We start from the raw sequence: 18643 nt of genomic DNA on the forward strand, positions 1-18643 counted from the left end.
AGTGTTCTGACCTCTACTTGAAGCTAAGACATGATATAATATTTGTACACTGTGCTGGAATGAACTGGGGATTTGAGGACACCAGTACAGGCTAGGTGAAAACACTGACCACATTTTTAAAAGTACTTTATTACTATGATAATAAAATAAAATACAGAGCATTCAAGATGGATATTAAATATTAAATTCATATAAAATTTCAAAATAAAATCTTTTCCAAAAATGTTAATAAGAAAGTTGAGCTTGCTTCCATGCACATAACTGTTTTATACCAAGTTTTATGTCTGAAATGGCTACAAGCAAGTCCTGATCAAGTCTTTTTAATGATCTCTTCAAATTCTTGATAGTCACTATTGATGAGAAACTTTGTTCACACAAGTAGGTGATAAAAAATTTAAAGCCATTTTTTACAGCCATTCAAAAATTTACAACAGTAGAAATTATCTTTAAGGAATCTAAGAATTCTTCTTTTTTATTTTCTTTGACCGACATAGATGTTGAAATTTCTTGTGATAACGGAAATGAATTTCAAATCCAGTCAAACTTCTCCATTCCAAGTATTTGAAGAGCAAGGGGCTTGAACGTGCAGAATGTACACACAGCGCTCAAGCCCTCGCCTGGCCCCCTGTGTGAACTCCACTAAGAGGGCAAACCTGTGCAAATGCACCTAAGGAACCAGGATATGTGAAGAAATAGAGGCAGGGCTACCTCCTGCACTTTGCCTCGAGGGAGTCCCTCCTGTTCCGCGGGCTGCTACAACACGAAATCTCCGGCATCTCTGCAGCCTTTTTGCCCACAGTAGGCAGCACTGAGCTCTGCGGCAGAGAGCTGAAGTAGGTAGCCAAGGGCACCTTCTTGGCAGTGCTCGGTGCATCGCAGAGAAATTCATGGGGTAGGGAACATGGGGCCTGCCCAACAGAGCCCCCAGGTTGTTCTTGCTGAGTCTGGAGTGATGAGCAGCCCGGGACCTCAGTTACCCCAGGCCTCATTCACAGTACATCTGGGACCTTTTCCAGCACAGCAATCAGGAAGCCCAGGGAGGTGCAACTACCCGGTGTATGTCTGCAAGTGACAAGCTGGGGCCAGACAGGATTGTCTGCCACTCAATCTGTCTTCTTCTTTCCCCTCTCCATTAATAATCCGGCCAACATACTCTCCTTGAGGATGAAAGTAATGTCTCCTTAGTTCTACCAGGGGACCAGCAAATGTAGTAGTTTGACTTCCCTCGTCTAATAAATGGTGGTCCTAGAAATTCATGCAATTAGTATCTAATTGAAATTTTATTTTGCAAATAAATTAATAATACTAAATCTTATTATACCCACTTCGATATCACAGAGGGCTGACTACTCTTTCTGCAAATGCTCAATGTCAGTGAGAACAGCACTGCTGACCACTGTAAAAACAAACATCATTATGGATAGAAAAATAAAATCAAGCAGTTTCTTTTACAGTTTTTCGCCCCAACTCCATTCATTATCTGACTGTATATGCTTCCTCCATTTCCATTCCCTTGGGCTGAGCAGTTTGTGTCATAAAGAACCACAACCTGCACTAAAAATGCCCTTCTCCCATCTTTCTCTTAAAAAAAGAGAAACGTATTTTTCCCGTGGTTGGGATTAGTGCTGGGTGGACAGCCCTGTTTATACTGTGAGCAGCGACGGCACAAATCAGCACCCAGTCTCTCCTCATTTCTTCATGGAATGATGTCCTCCTTTGGGGACCCATTCTTGGGGTCGTGGGGGTGACATCTTCCCTGCTGTCACACGGATGTACCTAAGAGCAGTTTTAATACTTCCTGTGTGGCCAGAGGGAGCGGCAGCCAAATTCTGATCTTGACCCATGTTTGGCAGGAGCATGGTGCCCCTGAGAGTCCAGGGCATGCCCCGCATGGAGCACTCACCCCCACTGGGGTCCTCAGCATTACGCTCGTTCACTGTGCCTGTAAACACTGTAACAAAGCACATTCCTTGCCCTTTTTCCTTGCTCAGTCAGCCGTTCTGGTGACACGGTGTTGCTGTATCTCTAACTACCCCTGATCTCAGTGGCTTGAAAGAACCATCATCATATTCTCACTCAAACATTTGGATTTGGCTGATCCGGCCTCGCTTCAGCTGGTCTTGATTTCAAGTCACAGATTGGGTCCAGATCAGCTCAACATGTTTTCTTCATCCTCTCTGGACCACCAGATGAGCCTTAGTATTTTCTTCTTGCGGCAGAAGCCCAGCTGCACGAGCATATTTTCCATTTCTGTTGGTGTCGTGTCTGCTAATGGTCCATGGGGCAAGACAAGTAATGGGGCCACGGGGAACATCAGTGGAGTGGGGAAGTACGCTCCCCCATGACGGTATCTCAGAGGGGTAGGAGTTGGAGGCGGGAGTGAGTATTTGCTGACCCATCATCCAACCCACCACATACCAAATCCAACTTACAGGACCAATAAACATGCCATCAGCATGGAGCCAAGTCTGAGACGGTCTGCTCTGAGAGGTTATGTAAAAGAATACATGTCTCATACTGTACAAATATTTCACATCAAAGCATTACCACTTGGTTTCTTGGTCAGCTTCCAGTTGATCCTGTTTGAAACAGCCAGGACTCCCCCAGTGAAGGACCCTGGTTTCCAGAACCTGTGCTGCCCGGTTTTAAAAGAAATCACTCCTTTTTTTCTCTGACTTGTAGTCCATGCTGTTGGAACTGCCTAGGCTCCAGAACCTTCGGTACATGTTCTTCCAATCTCACCCCATGTCCAGCTCTCCTGCCCTCTGAACAGCTTTCTTTCTAGGTCCCAGACTACTTCTGGGGAAGTCTGGGATGGTTTTGCAAAGTCAAAAGAAGAACAAAGATCCTTTGCTAACACCCTTTTCTTCTTTCAGCTCAAACAATGTGTGTGTGTGTGTGTGTGTGTGTGTAGAGATTTACACATGTGTGCGATACGCCACGCTCCTATCACTGGTGATGGAACGGAAGTTAAACACAAAAACGGCAACCACACGCATAGTACTTGCCCCTCCCTGCAGGGGAGGAAAGCCCCAGTACTATCTCGGGGCCCCCCCGCTCACCTCTATTGTTCTGCACTGCCTTTGGTCTGAAATAGACCCATGGAAGTCACTTTCACAGGGACAATGACATAGCGCTTAGTCACATGTTTAATCTTTCAGAGTCAATATCTGCAGAAAACATGAGCACAGCAGGATATTGCCTTGGAGTTGATGATGAATCCCTTTCTGAGGCTTCCCTTCTTTAAACTCCCTTTTTATTTTCAGCTCATCATTAGTTTCATAACGGGGTGTGTGTCTGTTTGTGTCACTACATTATCTTACTGCCCCAGAGCCTGTTGAGGACCATGGTGAGCCCAGATTCGGGATCAAGTCAAGGAGACCGCCTCCTTTGCAGCCTGGTCCATAACCTGCAAGAATGGTAAGAATGACTTGACCCAGTGCCCTTGGGAAATAGGGACCAACCATAGGTGCCTGAGAGAAGTAATGTGGGACCGATATCACCTCTAATACAGATGACGGGACTGTTTGTCACCTGTTTAGAAAGCTGAAACACGACCATAAAGTAAATGGTTCCTTGATACCCATTTCACATGCCAAACAAAGGAGGCAGAGGGACAGATGAAGGGACAAGTAAGAATCTCACTGTGAATAGGTGGGAGCCCTGAGTGACCCTTAGGAGTCTCTGCTTCTCAGGCCATTGAGATCCTCTCTCAAGAGTAGATGCTATGAATCTTTCATTGTGCAAATCCCTTTCCAATGGCTTTCAGATAGGAGCAATGGCATCGTGAAAATATCAGAAAAGTTGTTCTGTAAGAAGAAGGCCAGCTATTTTCAGTCCTCTGACAATTTTCCATTCCTTCTTTCTAGAAGGTCTAGACAAATTGTCATCACAAGTCCTCTGGGCCATTGGTTTTCCATCCCATCTGCTACAACATGAGATAGAGAATTTTCATTGTTGCGTGTCTGTTTGTATGACTGCTTATGTAACCTATAGGCCTCAGAGAAATATAATGTTGATTTACTTTAGATATTAAGACTTGACTCTATTTTACATTTATTTCCAAAAACATAACGTCTGAGCATCTTAGCTTGGACTCATTAAGCACCAAGAAATTCGTCTACTAAAGTGGCTCATAGAACTTGAAACAATTATAGTTTCTCCAAAAGCTAAAAAAAAAAAAAAAAAAAAAAAAAAAGAACTTTTTAGTCAAGGCCATTCAGCCAAGCTCATGTGAAATGAAACTTCCATTAAATTTTCTAAAACCATTTTGCTGAGAAAGAGGTAAAAATAAATTTAGAAACTCACGAAGAAACCTAAAAGTCATTTAGACAGGCTTCTCTGGGCAAAGGCCTTCAGCGGGTCTCTGCCCATTACTGGAAGCCAAAACATCTAACATCCATTTACTCTTGAATTTTCTTTATTCCCCCACCCAGAGCTCACAGTCGGCCTGTTTCTAATTCCTCTGTGCCAGCATATCTGTTAATATCCCAAGTGGCTTCCTTTACAGCCGCGTGATCATCTGTGTATTATTAACTAACCACAAATTAAAGTCATTACTTGGTGCTTAATTTTATGTAACATTTCTTTGTAATGTGTACAAAAGAAATTTGTTTTTACAGGAGTTTGGTAAATAGCATGTGCCATGATTAATTAGAGAATTTAATGGGTCTGTTGATCTGAAATTAAATTCAGTGCAACAATTTTCTTCAAAGATAATTTTTTAAATGACATTTCAAGGTGTGTGAGCTAAAAAAAAAAAAAAAAAAGGAAACATCTTGCACTGATGGTCTGTACGTCCCATTGCAGATTTATCTGTTGTACTTTACCTGCTAAGGGATTCATTTTTATGTTTCTAAAATCTATAGGCACTCTGAGGAATGGCAACATTCAAATAGCTATTTTAAATCCTTTTTGGACCAAGGTAGGGTGTAAATGAACTAACAAGCAAATTCTTAAATACTTGGAGGTTCAGACATGGTTCAGTGTAGTTCACTGCCCTCCAGCTCTTGTACTCTTCCTTGTCTTCAGACACACCAAATGTATTCCTGCCTCAGGGCCTTTGGACATGTTCCTTCTGCCTTGACATCTCTCTTCCTGAGTCTTCATGTAGCTCAAATCTTAGACAGGGACAGGGTGCCTGGCTGGCTTAGTTGGCGGAATGAGTGAGTACTGATCTCGGGCTTATGAGTTCGAGCCCCACATTGGGTGGAGAGATTACTTAAAAATAAAACCTTAAAAAAAAAAAATCTTAGGGACTTCTCTGACCATCCAAGTGGAGGAAGTTCCAGTCCCAGTCCCTACCACATCACTGTATTTAATGTTAATTCACAGAATAAGTCTCTCTCTGACTTTATCTGGCTTTTATTGGTTCATTGCTTTTCCTCTGTCTCCTCCTAAAAAGGTAAGTTCCTTGAGAGTAAAAACATGTCTACCTTATCCTCTCTGTATCTCCAACACCTAGAACAATGCCTGGTATATTAATCAGGGCTTCATACATCTTTATGAAATGAACAGATGAATGGCAATGCTCTCACAAACCCCTAGCAATAGCCATGCTCCTGACTGAGAGAGAGAGCATAATTGGCTTTAGAAGTTTTCTTGTAGAAACAGAAAGAGAAATTCAGTATTTATTGACTAGGCATGAGATGCACTAGAAAGAAATGAATAATTAAAATGTGAACAAATTAGGGGCGCCTGGGTGGCTCAGAGGGTTAAAGCCTCTGTCTTCGGCTCGGGTCATGATCCCACGGTTCTGGGATCGAGCCCCGCATTGGGCTCTCTGCTCGGCGGGGAGCCTGCTTCCTCCTCTCTCTCTGCCTGCCTCTCTGCCTACTTGTGATCTCTGTCTGTCAAATAAATAAATAAAATCTTTTAAAAAAATGTGAACAAATTAAAAGCTGGGAAGGACAGGGATCAAGGTTGTAACTGATTGCTTAGCTTGCACAAACACCAAGTACCAACCAAGAAGTGAAACTGTGCATCGGTTGGCACTTCTATCTTTATAAGCCCAACAAGCAGTTTGAATGGTTCCCATTAAAAGAAAGGCCAATGTCTTTGCTGATAAGAAACTAAAAGATCTGAAGGTTCTTTCAATTTTCTATATTTAAAGCAGGATTCTGAAGGTTGAGATGATGTTTCACAGTACAGGGATATGAGGAAGAAGAGGCCGCAGGAATGTAACAGAGTCCTAATCAAGAATAAGAACTAAAAGATATAAATTTCCATGTTCACTGTCATACTATACTGATGTTTTATACTTAAAATACACTGAGGTCTCTTCCCCAAGACTCCTGTGCCTTTAAAGTTCTCCTACAATTGACCATGAAGTCTGTATCAAACCAATAATAGTAGTAGTAGTAGTAGTAGTAGTAGTAGTAGTAGTAGTAGTAGTAATATGGGCCTAGAAATATTAGTAAGATTTTATTTCCCAATTATGAGTTTATTTTCTGAGTTTCTGAATGTGCTTAGAATGAATGGAAATCTAGGTGGCTCCGTGTGCAATGAGTTGGAATTTCCTTATGTTCAAATCCCATCTCTGCCACTTATTAACTGTAAACTTTGGCAAGATATTTAATTTCTCTGAGTCTTGGTTATCTCATGTGCAAAATGGGCCTGCTATAACTCATGTGGATTACATGTAAAACACTTGTTTTCACAGAATCATTTGTGTCAGTCATTTTACTTATTAGTTTTAAGTTTTAAGTTATAATTTAGCATTATCCCCCTGCTAGGTTATACAGTAATTCAATAGATTTACTATTGACTCACTAGTCATATAGTTGTTGTTTTGGTTATTGGTGGTGGTCTGAAACTATTGTGTTTGTAGTGTGAGAGAAAGCAACAACGTTTTTATATTGGTGTCACTGGGAACTGGGACTATTGCCTTGGGTGAGAGCAGACACAAATGTAGGATCAATGAGATTAAGTAAAACCCTCTCATTCTGCAAATAAATCTGCAGTAGCAATTCTGATTCATAATGTGTTTTATGTTTAAAAAGGACTCATTTTCTAGTTCTGTCCACTGGAAAGGCCTGTAAACAATGGCTAACCCAATGACAGTGGGCACTCTTGGAACCTTAATTGTGTCTCTAAATACTATTCCCCACCAAAGGAACCAAGCCACTTGGAAAGATGGCTGACTCGAGGCTGATTCCAGGCCTCATGAACTTCCAGGAAGTTCATTAAATGAGTCTGGAACATCCTGTCATACCAGAAAGCAAGGAAGCTATGAAAAACTACTGGGGTTCTGCCCAAAGGATTTGGTTACCAGCTTAAAGATGATCTAACTGATCAAAGAGTTGAGCATCAGGAGGTTGATAAATGCAATGGGTTGAAACATATCAAGTATATTCAAATTCATAAGTTCAGTATGATACCAAAAATTTAGACTCCCCTCTAGAGGATGCTAGGGAACAAATTCATTGAGCTAAAACACAAAACAAACAAACAAACAAAAAATATGTGGTCTCAGAGTGACCAGAGAGTCAGGGGAATTTCCTATTTATAGAAGTTTTCCAGCTAACAAATGAATAAAGACCAATTGAATCAGGATATCACCATTTTGTGACCTCCTAATGAATTAGTGGATCTGAGCAATGACCACCAATGGCTGCTCAGATCACCAAAGAGAGACAATCAAACATTATGTACATCTTAATAGAAGTACAAAACACTGTATAAGAAATACTCTTGACAAAATAATTGAACCTGAATCTTATCAAGCCCCTAGATCTAACTGCCAATTTAGAGGTTACAATAACAGAGTAATACAATAAATCCAAACTATTGGAAACTCCAAGACAAACACCCAGTTTCTTCAACAATAACAACATCAAAATTGCAAGGAAAAAAAGAAAGGAGAGAGAGAGAGATGATAGGGAGATATATAATTTTTCTTTATATATAAATGTATTTATTTGATCATATTTTATTTTTTTTAAGTTTTTTTTTTTTTGACAGACAGAGATCACAAGTAGGCAGAGAGGCAGGCAGGGCGGGGGGGGCGAGGTGGGGAAGCAGGCTCCACGCTGAGCAGAGAGCCTGATGTGGGGCTTGATCCCAAGACCCTGAGATCATGACCTAAGCTGAAGGCAGAGGCTTAACCCACTGAGCCACCCAGGCGCCCCTTGATCATATTTTAAAAGGCAGAATAGAATCACATTCATTTTTAAAAATAGTATCCCTGTAAACAGACTGAAATTTAGAGCTACTAGTTTTCTTCAGAAACTTCTGAAGATTGAACATTAGCAGCCTAGAAGCCTTTTCCTTCCCCTCTAGGCTCTCCTGCACTTGTCGGGGGGAAGAGGTTGGTTGACAATTGACATTAAATAAATAGCATATGGTTGAGTTTGCCAAACTTGCTAACCCCTCTCACAGGCAACAGGGTGACTTCACTTATTCTCAAACTAAAGTCCTAGAGTAAGCGAGTAGGCTTATCAAACAGATAATTGAGGGAAGTTCCCATTGTAGATAATTTCCAAAAGTAAGAACAGAAGAACTCAGAGCTTAATTGTTCACTCCTCTCTTTTGCTTCCCAGAGTGAGGTATACTATCAGTGGTGCTTAGATCCTTGGTTCATTGAGACTCGGTGTAATGTGCTCAGTTCCTTTGGTTGAAATGTGTTGGAAAAGCCATCTCTGGGTAGGGAAGAGAAGTTGGTTTATTATAATGATGGTACTATACAAGGAAAATCAAAGCAGCCAACACCAGGCAGTGTCCTTTTTCTCTTGAACTTCAATTATCATCAGCTTCACAGTCTAAGCAAACTCAACTGGGAGAGCAGGTGGTGAGGTCAGAGAAATGAGGACAATTTTATCCAGATCTGTAGACCACCTCGATCTTCTGGGATTCCCAGGACCCCTAGCTTTGTAGTCAAGATAGTTATGGGGGGTTAAGACTCCATTTTTTGACCAATTCAGTAAAATGACATACATAACTGATCATTTTAAGGTATACCATAGATACTATGTTCTTTTCCCATTGCACCCTCTGTGGTTTAGATGCATAGACAGCCTCCCCACTGATACTCAACCACTTCCCAGCACCAAGAAGCTTTCTTGGAAGATGGGAACAAACAGTTCATCTTTAGTGGGTTCAACATTGAGAAGATAGTTGCCTCCCAAACCTACTGTCTAAACCAGTTCTGAAATGATTTCAGATTCCCTTGCGATGTCAGACAAGGCCCTGTCCCATTGATAATCCCAGGATGCCTTGTGGATGTGGTGCATATCTCCCACCTGTGATCTAGTGACCTCCCTGGCTTGAATTTGCCTTGACAGTTGTAGTATCATCAATGGTAACAGGAACACTTCCAACCCCACAGGTCGTTTCCCTTCATCCCTCATAGAGCTATCCATGAAGATCCAAGAAAGAAAATTTCTAGAGTTCCAATAAGTATCAGGACATTCTCATTCTCCATCAGATCAACAGGTCAGGGCCCTGTTAACAAGGTCAAATAGCTCTGGCATTGTTTTCACACTGACAAAACACTGTGTTTTGAAGCCATTTTTCTTACCAAGTAGACAGTTGATGGAGCCATTCTAAGAGTGAGTGAAAGACTCCAGGGCACATGTTCCTCTTCTGAACAGCTGTTCCCTACTCATCAACTTAGCAGAACATGATGGGGATGGGGTCCCAGGTCCTCAGAGTTCTGGCTCCAAGACATAAGCCTTGGCCAGTTGGTGAAGGCTTTGTGATACTCTGTGGTCAGGACTACCTACTGGCTACATGGTTTAGACGAGTTCAGCCCACTCGTGGAGGTGGAAGAGTTACAAGGAGAACTGTGGCCCTAAGTCCGAGGAGCCTGGTAGTTATTGCGCCTGGGGCGGCTCCTCGCCCATCCAGTGTACCCATCCCACTCACTGCCCCAGGCCAGCTGGAGCACATGCCTCTGGGGCACTAACTCCCCAAACTCTGCGTCACCCAACTGATTCAGAGTCGAGACTTGGCCACTTCAGGCTGCAGTGGTGCCGAGCCCACACTGAGCCCCCAGGATCCCCCCTGGCCCGACATCTGTCAATTAAGAGAGACTTTTAATTTATCAATCCTAATGAGTGGACTGTGTGTAGAACCTGACCCAAGCGAAGCAAATGCTTTGTTATGTTCTCTTTTGTTTGAAGGAAAACAGGATTGATCTGGTGTTCCCAGAAGGAAATCTGACACAACGGAGAGCCTTGGGGTAGAGAGGTTGGGAAGAGTGGGGGTGCAGACCAAGGAGGTGAATGTGGGACCTCCTCGCTGCCATACTCGTCTCAACCTCATTGAGCTCTTGTCTTTAATTAGCCCCTCAGTGAAATGTTTCGGTTTAAGTAGAATCTTAGACTAGGGATCCAGAAAAAGACCAGCTCTATCACACCAAGCCCTCCATTTCAACTAGAGAGAAAACAGGAGAGAAAGGAGACGTATCTCCAAATTCAATTCTGTCTTCAGTTATGCTTTAAAGAGAACTTATGTCATTCACCAAAGAGATGTAGTTTCCCCAGGGGAGACAGCAGGTGTACATTTCCTCTCAAGGTTATTTAATTGCTGTCAGGAAGACATATGATTAACAAAACCAAATGCTGGAAATATGAAGTATAGACAATTTTAAAGTTGTTTATAGAGTTGATTACAGTATATCATACAATGTGTTTATATGCCATAAACCTGCCTATCACAAACTGTTCCCACACCTGTGCATCTGCATTGAACAGCCCACCGCTTAGCTGTGCATAAATCCCCTGCTGAGACAATGGCCAGCACCCAGCAGAACCCAGCTTCCCCTGATGGCCTCTCTCAGTCACCCTGTATGCACCAGCTTCATTCCAGTGAAGCTGAGGCCGAAGGCCTGCAGACCTGTAGTGTCCTCTGCTGCGGTGAGAGCCCTCTGAGCTCCACAAAAGGAGACCAGCAGGAAAATGACAGGCCTTTGGGGGTTCCTCACTGTCTTTTAAGATATTGCTATTCAAAATGGGGCCCACTGTTATTATCTTGGTTACCATTCAGAGAGGAGACAAGCATAGAATCGAGAGAAAGCATTTAAAATGTTGAAATCCATTTGGCAGGATGAGTTTATGTCTGTTGAATCTAATAAAAAAAATGGGACTTGGGTGTTGTGTGTACTGGTTTTTTTATTCCATTTTTAGTTACTTTTATTGCCCCTTCCAAAATATCAGGCTGTGACAGATTGCAAATTTAAAACAAAAAAACAAAAAAACTTCTCTTTCACTCTACATAATTTGAGAAGCACTGCCTTAGAGCAATGGGCCCCCCCCCACTCACCACATCCCCAAGCTTCCCTTGGCACTCTGACAGTTCCCAAGAGTCAGCCAATGGCAAAAATGTGGACCTAGAAAGATGGTCTTCCCAAAGAGGCAAAGCGTCACTCATGGGTGAGAAGCACCAGGGGTTGGTAATCTCATGAAACCAGCCCAGCTAACCCCTGGTCACAGCATACACCTTAGTCTTTCCAACAGTTAACAGTGTTGTAATGCTAGTCGTAGAAGCAGCAGCAGTCAAGACTTACATAGGACTTACTGTGGTGCAGCTACTGTCCTAAATGCTCTACGAATACCAGATGACAAATGGTTCTTCTCTTTGGAGTGACATATATGCACACCTCCCTATACACGTATACTGGAAAGCATAGCATCAAGCCAGTTTGCATGGATCTGAAAATTTGCTAATGACTGACCTCTTATTCTGGTATTTCAAGACATCATTCCAAATATACTAGAGACACTTATTAGAACGCCCAGGAAATGAGAATTTCGTGTACAGATACTGGCCATAGAGCTCAGCTGGAAAAATTTTTTTAACAGAAACAGCATTCCATCTTGGAAAATATGGAGATATTTGGACCTCTGTTTTTATTTTTTATTGTTGCACCTGGAAGTTCTCAGGCAGGAAACAGAGATTCACAAAATACACGTTAAGAGGCAAAGACAACACCACCACAAAACTTGCTTCACTGTACAGAGAGGTTATCTAGTACCAAGTCTTTTATTTACTAGTTTTCTCCCCACAGATAGGTTGTAAGACTGAGGCACAGTTTAGATATTTCTGTACTCCTTGCCCCTTGTTGAGGTTTAATAAATGTTCAAATTTTATGAAGTCTGTATTCCACAAATGGAATCTATTTGCCCTTGAAGTGTGAGCCTTCTTAGACTCTGTGTGAGGCGGGTAAATTTTGCCCTCTCCCGTGATCTCTGCTCTATCCAAAGATATCCCACTGCTGTTGGCAGCCAGATTCACTATTTGGCTTTTGACTGGTCAAAATAAGTTAACCACACACAGATTTTCAGTACATCATTGCAGGGAGGGATCAAGGAGTTCACCCTGAGGAAACTTAAGCAGGGGAAACATTAGCTTCTCTCTCATGTTTCCATGGCCTTTTTCCTTCCTTGGGTTTTAGGGATAACCTGAGGCTTGACTTTGTGGGGTTAATGGATGTTCCCAACCCAACATGAGCAGGCATGGAGATGGTTTCTCCCAACTGACTAAAATCTCTTCTTCTTCTCACCAGTTTAAAACCTAAGTGGTAATGCTGAAGGCCAGTCAATTAATATTCACTGGAAGCCCACAGCATTCCAGAGCCATGATTCCTGCCCCTAGTTAACCATGAATCTCAAGAGACATTCTCCACATTAATTCCTTGTGCCCTTCAAGATGAGGTCATGGGTGTAGGCATCCTCCTGAAGGTAGAGAAGAGAAAAAGGTGGGCCTCCAAGGTAGCTCAGTGAAAGACACAATGTGAGTTAGTGAAAAGACAAGAAGAAAAAGGTATCTGTTACTTAGTGGGGATGTTTTAAGAGAAAATGTCCAAACTTGTTTCATTGTGTTATTTCTTATGTCTCTATAGTAACAAGAAATAGGACAGTTCCTTATAAAATGCCCTCAAAAAACCGCTGGGGTGCCTGGCTGGTTCAGTTGGTGGAATGAGCGACTCTTAATCTGGGGGCCATGAGTTCAAGTCCTGAGTTGGGTGTAAAGGTCATTTTTAAAAAAATAAAGCATTTTTAAAAAATTGTCATTTTACCTTCCCAACAAAGTAATGAGAAAGATATTAATATGTTCACTTTATAGATAAGGACACCAAAACTCAGGAAGAGTAAGTCTTTGTCCCCACATTCATACATACTGGAGCAGAGGCAGGACCCTAACTGAAGTCATCTGCCTTTAAGCTCAGTGCTCTTTTACCATCACAGATGCCTTTACGGTCTTTTCCTGGATTTACCATATCCCAAACTGAATTCCCGATTATTCCTCCAAATCTTTCTTCTCTCAATATCTGTATAAGTCTGGGAGTCATCTTTTGACATTTTATTCTCTCATTTTCCCAAATCCAAACTATTACCAAATTATGGTAATTTCATGTTCAAACACCCCTCTTGCTACTTCTAATTCCCCCATGCGGATCAAGCACTCCAGTCATCTATTTGTAAATGCACGTCAAAGCGGAATGTGTTCAATTAAGAATGTTACCAGGAAGACAGAGCAGTTGGGAGATGAGCTAGATTTCCTTTTAAAAATAAGATTTTGAGGGGAATTGGGTGACTCAGTCAGTTAAGCATCTGACTCTTGATTTTGGCTCAGGTCATGATCTCAGGGTTGTAGGACCGGACCCTGCATTAGGCTCTGCCCTTAGCAGGGAGTCTACTTCTCTCCCACTCCCTCTCCTCCTCCCTCCCACTTGAGTGAACTCTCCCTCTCTAAACTAAATAATAAATCTTTTTTAAAAAATTAGATTTTGAGAGGTTTCTTCAAAAGAAAATAAGGAATGTAAAAAAAAAAGAAAATAAGGAAAAATTAAGTTTGTGAGTCACCATATTTGCTTGGCTATATTGAGAAGTATTAGTTGTAGTCATGGTCATACCTTTTTTTTTCAAGATTTTATTTATTTATTTATTTGAGAGAGAGAGAGAGAGAGAGAATGAGCATGCATGAGCAGGGGTGGGAAGGAACAGAGGGGGAGAGGCAATGGGGGAGGGGCAGAGGGATAGAGAGAATCAGTAGCAGACTCCACATTGAGCTGGAGCCCGAGGTGAGGCTGGATCTCACCACTAGGAGATCATGACCTGAGCTGAAACCAAGAGTCATATGCTTCACAGAATGAGCCACCCAGGCACCCGTCATGATCCTATCTTAAGTTTGTATTTTAACTTCTCTAAATGCAACTGAAATCCTTTCAGGAATAAATCAGAGTTCCAATTAAATGCACGGTGATTTAATAACAAAAGAAACTAATGCTTTAGATGATCTAGTTTTTCTCTCACAATCAGACTCTGAAAGCTGGGCAAGAAAATGTTCTTATAGTTTTCAGATTGAAAAAATTGAGGTACAGAGAAGCAAAGTGACTTGCCCAGTGTCACACGACAAGACTAGGATCTGGAATACCCACACCCATTTAGGGGTTCTTTTCTCATAGGTTTTGCTAGCCTCTCTGATGCATTTTTGTCCTCATATTTTAATGCTAAGATGACCAAAGAATAAAAAGCAATCTAGGAAATTAAAGATTTAGCAGAAGTCTGTGGCACGTACACTGTGGCCCAGATACCATAGTTCTTCTGTTGTTGTTCTAGACACAGTGTGTATGCTCCAGAAAATAAGAAGCAAAGACCTCAGTCATTTTCTTAAAAGACAAGAGTATTAAAAATAACTATAACTACAATAATTTGGTAATGAATGCACCATATAAAAAGAGGTAAATTGTGACATCAGAAATGTAAAAGGGTAGACTTCTTGCATGCAATCCAAGTTTGGTTGTTAATGTTATATCTAGAAAATGTTTTATGTAAGCCTCATGATAACCACCAAGTAAAAACCTCCAGTATCTTCACAAAAGATAAAGAGATGGGAATCAAAGCAGTCCACTATGCAAAATCATCAGTTCACAAAGGAAGGCAGCAAGGAAGGAAGAAAGGAACAAAGGGACTAAAAAGCAACCAGAAAACAGTAAGACAGCATTAATAAGTCCTTACATATCAATAAGTATTCTAATGCAAATGAATTAAATTTTCCAATCAAAAGGCACAGAGTAGCTGGATGTATTAAAAAAACAAGACCCAGTTATCTGTTGCCTATAAGAGACAACATTCATACCACCCAGAATCATCTATAAATTCAATGCAATCCCTATCAAAAATCTATTGACATTTTTCAAGGAATAGAAAAAACAATCCTGAAATTCATGTGAAACCACAAAAGATCCTGAATGCCCAAAGTATGAAGAACAAAGCTGAAGGCATCACGCTTCCTGATTTCAAACTAGATTACAAAGCTTTAGTAATCAAAACAGTATGGTACTTGCAAAAATACAGACACACAGAGCAATGAAATAGAAGAGAGAGCCCTAAATAAACACCTGCATGTAAGTCAACTGATTATTTGGTAAGAGAGCCAAGAATACTCAATGCGGAAAGCAGAGTCTCCTTAATAAAGGGTGCTGGGAAAGCTAAGATAATAAACACGTAGGAGAATGAAACTGGGCCCCTATCTTATACCACACACAAAGATTAACTCAAAATGAAATAAAGACTTAAAACAGAAGAACTGAAAACCATAAAACTCCTAGAAGAAAGCACAGGGGAAAACCTTTTTGACACTGGTTATGGCAATAATTTTTTAGATATGACACCACAAGTACAAGCAACAAATGCAAAACTTAAGATGGGACTACATCAAACAATACAACTTCTGCACAGCAAGAGAAACAACCAACAAAATGAAAAGGCAGCCTATGAAATGGGAGAAAATATCGGCAAATCATATATCCAATAAGGGGTTAAAATCCAAAAGATACAAAGAACCCATAAAATTCAATAACAAAACAAAAAAAAATCTAATTTAAAACGGGCAGAGGAACTGAACAGATAGTTTTCCAAAGAAGATATACAAATAGCCAATAGATAGACACATGAAAAGTGCTCAGTATCACTGATCATCAGGGAAATGCAAATGGAAACTACAAGGAGCTATCACCCCACACCTTTAGATAACTATCATCAAAAAGACAAGAAATAACAAGTGTTGGTGAGGATGTGGCAAAAAGGGAATCTTTGTGTACCATTAATGCGAATGTAAATGAATACAGAAACTTGGAAAACAGCCTAGAGGTTTCTCAAAAAATTAAGAATAGAACTACATATGATCCAGCAAATGCAATGCAGGGTATTTATTCAAAGGCAATGAAAATAAGGTCTCAGAAAGATATCAGTATTCCCATGTCAACTGCAGCATTATCCCCAACAGTCAAGACATGAAAACCACCTAAATGTTCATCAAAGTAGGAAGGAAGATGTTCTGTGTGTGTGTATACATGTGTGTGTATATATATATATATAATATGGAATATTTAGCTAAGAGAAAGGAGGAAATCCTGCCTTTGCAAAACATGCATGTACCTTGAGGGCATTATTCTAAGTGAAATAAGTCAAACAGAGAAAGAGAAGACAACACTGCCCGCTATCACTTACACACAGAATCTTTTTTTTTTTTAAAGATTTTATTTATTTATTTGACAGAGAGAGATCACAAGTAGGCAGAGAGGCAGGCAGAGAGAGAGGAGGAAGCAGGCTCCCTGCTGAGCAGAGAGCCCGACGCGGGACTCGATCCCAGGACCTTGAGACCATGACCCGAGCCGAAGGCAGCGGCTTAACCCACTGAGCCACCCAGGCGCCCACTTACACACAGAATCTTAAAAATCATCATCATCATCATAATAATAATAATAAGTCACTGACACAGGAAGTAGAATGGTGGTTACCGGGGGCTAGGGTGTGGGGAAATACAGAAATGTTGGCCAAAGGGTACAAACCTGCAGTTACAAGAAGAGTAAGCTTGGGGAGATCTAATGTTCAGCCTGGTGAATGTAATTAACCATATGCAGTGTATACCTGAAAACTGCTTAGAGAATAGATCTTATACGCTGACACCACACAAAAAATACGGCAATTATGTGACAGGACAGAGGTGTTCACCAATGCTCTGGTGGTGGTGTTTTCCCAAAAGAAATATCTCAAGCCAACATGTCTCACACCTTAAGCTTATACAATCTCATATGTCAATTATATCTCAACAAAACTGGGGGAAAAGATCTTCTCTTTATCAGTGAAACAACAATTCTACAGGGAAAAATTCACTATGACCTATTTCTGTAACACTCTCTCACACGCTGCTTCCTTCAGCACTGGCTACAAATGCTCCACGAAGTGGCTGTTAATGTGACCGATCTCCTCCCTTCAAAAAATCTTTTCAAAACATTGTTTTTCCTTATGGTTCTTCTTGGAATCAGAAGCCATATTATTCTAAAGAAATTTAAGAAGCCATCTAAAGAAGTTTTTTAAATTTAGTGGTCTATATAGGTTGCATTGGGTCACTACAAAATAGAATCTTTCTTTTTGTCAGCTCTCTGTAGTCTATGCAAAGTATTTCTCTCCTCCCCATGTCCATGTTGTTGAAAAATCTGCCACGGGCTTCCCAAAAGCTGGCTTTTCATGCTAAAGTACACTCCTAGAAGTGCAAAGATAATAAGTTAAAAAAAAAAAACTGTCAGTGATGTAGATGAAAATGGATGTTAGAGTAATTCCCAGGCAGCAGAGAAAGACTCCAGTGTTTACATAATCCCCGTGTGCATGCATGGCTTCTTCTCCGTTTCCCTGCTAAACCTCATCTGGCTTTGCTCAAGACCTCAAATGCAGTGACTTCGAGGTGGCACCTAATATTTATTCATGCCATTGTCAAGAGCATCTTTGCCACTCTTGCCAAGGTCTGTCGTTGAATATGTTTATCCAGCTGCATGGCAAACACATAATACACAGTCATCATTTTACTCAGTCACCTACTCAATATTTTCTTCTACGATTAAATTAACTCATAAATATTGCACTTTTAATGCCAGAAAGCCATGGTTCATCCAGCCAGTTGAATACTTGTTTGTCCATTTTTGGGGCACTCAGTCATGGCCTTACAGAGTTTGAAATAATGAAAAGCACTGCATTTACTTAACATGCACAAGAAACAGAGCAGGATCCTTCCGTGAGCTCCGTTATTATGCAGTGCAAGGCTGCAGAAGAACTTTTGTAAGCAGCACTGAAAACCTGTAGGTAGGGGCTGCGCTGGAAATGGTTTGGGTGTAGATATGCAATCTGCTCTGATTGGTCGATGCGAAGGACAGAAATGGTGGCTCTATTTGCAACTGGCACAATGTCTTGCTCTACCGAGGAGAATTTCAAATACACACACACACACACACACACCCCTTGGTCACACTTGTACTCAATTCATTACCAGACTGTGTTCATGAACCCGATAGGCACTTGCTATGTTCTGTGACATCTTGGAACTTCTTTCTCGAAACACTCCCACATGGACTGCTTGTTTAAAGCAGCCGACACAAGGCCTTACACGCTCACCTTCAGTGTCGAAGGACTGCTGCTGAAGGGTGAGAGTCTTGCCTTGCTGTCCCAGGCTAGCCCAAGTGACAGTAACGCAACAGGCATCTACACAGATACCTGGCCCCAGAGGCAAGAGCCATGTACCCCGGGACCCTTCTGGAATCACCTCCTGAATGAAATATTTATAGCTGGCACTACAGGGCAGTTAGCTTTTCTAGAATTATATCCAAGTTCGTGCTGTTGTTCTGGGAATAGCCTTGGTTAGCAGT

The 18643-nt window shown here is 41.3% G+C and overlaps 1 pseudogene; it reads right to left on the reverse strand.

Annotated features, from left to right (window-relative positions):
* Positions 1 to 8693: 8693 nt before the first annotated feature.
* On the reverse strand, positions 8694 to 18315 carry LOC125095562 (tissue alpha-L-fucosidase-like; annotated as a pseudogene).
* Between the last annotated feature and the right edge of the window lie 328 nt (positions 18316 to 18643).

This window comes from Lutra lutra, chromosome 3, assembly GCF_902655055.1.
Source record: "Lutra lutra chromosome 3, mLutLut1.2, whole genome shotgun sequence".
NCBI classification, from domain to species: Eukaryota; Metazoa; Chordata; class Mammalia; order Carnivora; family Mustelidae; genus Lutra; species Lutra lutra.